General features: G+C 39.4%; 1 protein-coding gene across 1 annotated transcript in view; it reads left to right on the top strand.

The window, feature by feature from the left end:
* Positions 1-126: 126 nt before the first annotated feature.
* Positions 127-2,044, top strand: part of RAD54L2 (RAD54 like 2) — a 93,799-nt gene continuing 91,881 nt past the window's right edge. The window contains exon 1 of the mRNA XM_037736699.1: positions 127-731. The gene's annotated coding sequence lies outside the window, so the exon portion shown is untranslated. The remainder of the gene's footprint in view (positions 732-2,044) is intronic.

The following is a 2,044-nucleotide window of genomic DNA, read 5'->3' as shown; positions in this document are numbered from 1 at the left end:
GGGAGGCTGAGGCAGGAGAATTGCCTGAACCCGGGAGGCGGAGGTTGCGGTGAGCCGAGATCGCGCCATTGCACTCCAGCCTGGGTAACAAGAGCGAAACTCCGTCTCAAAAAAAAAAAAGTAGTATTCTTTCTCTCTGTACATTCATTCTTTCATAAACCAACATTTATTACATTATGCCAGGCATGCTTTGGGCACCTCCACAATGCTGATGATATTTTTAACATTTTGATAGTGGTAGTTCCTGGTTTAGAGGTGGCTATAGGTCTATGAAGAAAGAAGTGATTGAGGTATATCAAACTTTTACTCAGTAAAACCATTGAATAAAGTTTTTATAATGTGTTAATTATAAACAATTATCTTAACATTTAATGTTAACGTTAATATGACAATTATCCTAACATTTCCATGGAATAAGTTTAGCTATCACTGTGAGTTCATTTTAGTATGGGATTATTTTTGCATTATTTTGTATACCTGTTAAATTTAAGTACTCCTGTAGACAAACCACAGGTAAAACATTTTGTTTTGGTTTGTGTCTCAATGAGCCGTAATTTACGAATACTATATGTGTTCAGGTTCCCTAGGAAGCCATCACACTCCTTCCCACTGTGGTTTTGGGAGCATGAAGGCGTTACTTATCCCCTATGTCTGGTTCACTGTATGTAGGCTGGGAGTGTCTGCTGATCACTTGGAGTGCTGTCCCTTGGAAAAGAAGGAGTAAGACTGAGGTAAGCCTCAGTCTTTTTGAAGTCACTTGCCTCTTAATTTTTACTGCATAAAATATAATGTAAATCTGATTTTTTTTTGCTTTATTACTCTTCATTCAAGATCTAGTAAAATGAAATTCTGCCTTTTGCTGTCTTCTTATTTCTCTCTATATGTATCTTGGGCAAAAATAAATGAAGAAATGTAAAATCAAGGTATTTAGATTATAAATAAATTCTTCAAAATATCTCTCATTTTCCATCTGGACTATTCACTTTATCAAAGAAAATAAAAACTTGTTTATTTGTTGTCTTGGAGGCAATGTGATTGCGTAAAGACACCTTTATTTTTTTTATTTACTTAAGACGGGGTTTCACCATGTTGGTCAGGCTGGTGTTGAACTCCTGACCTCAGGTGATCTGCCCGTCTTGGCCTCCAGAGTGCTTGGATTACAGGCATGAGCCACCATGCCCGGACAAAGACACCTTTTTGGCCACCTCTTAGTTAAATGGATCAACTTCAGAAACTCTTGGAAATAAGGCTTAGAATTTTCTATGTCTTTAGAAAAAGTCTGAGAGAAGTGCCTAGTACAATGGGAAGAACTTGGTTTTTGGAGTCATCCTACTTTTTCTTGCTCAATTTTTGACCCTGGATAAGCTGTTAACCTCTCTGAGCTTTGGTTTTGTTTCGTTTTTCCATCTGTAAAATGAGCTTAATATAATGTTCTTTGCAGGTTGCATTGAGGCATGGAGATGAGGGTCTTGAGCTTTGAGGGTGGTCAGTGCTGGCTGTTAGTAGTAGTTAATGTATATTATTATATAGGACCTCTAATCTTAGTAGTATGAGTAGTAGTAGAAATGTGGCTGAGTGCTGTGGTGCTGTGCAGGGTTCAGGGGCTCAGTTTCCATGTCAGGTGAGGAAGGCAACTGTCTGCACCTGCTGGTGCTCTGGACAGGTGAGGGAATTTTGAGGATGTCTTTATTCAGTGCTGGTAGGCGGGAGTCCGTACTATAAAGTCCAAGACCATTCCTGGCAGTAGAAGGTTTTTTCCTGACAGTTTGTATGGAGAAGCCAGGAGGTAACTGTTTGGCATGTTCTCGTTTGGGAACAATGGGCATTCCCATTGACAGAACACTGGTGTGTACCAGGCATCATTGTGTTCTATATGGCCTCTGATCAGAACATTTCTCTAGCTTTCTTCTGCGGGCACCAGAGACCTGGCTTTGGTGTTTTTGCCAGAAATTCTCCAGATGCAGGAGAGATTTGTCATCTTCTTTAATTGGGGCTACTTTGGTAGAATCTAGCACTCTGTTCAGACATGTTTTTTTTTTTTTTT

The sequence above is a fragment of the Cebus imitator genome, unplaced genomic scaffold (assembly GCF_001604975.1).
Source record: "Cebus imitator isolate Cc_AM_T3 unplaced genomic scaffold, Cebus_imitator-1.0 Scaffold0, whole genome shotgun sequence".
NCBI classification, from domain to species: domain Eukaryota; kingdom Metazoa; phylum Chordata; class Mammalia; order Primates; family Cebidae; genus Cebus; species Cebus imitator.
This window is presented reverse-complemented; position numbering and strand designations above follow the sequence as displayed.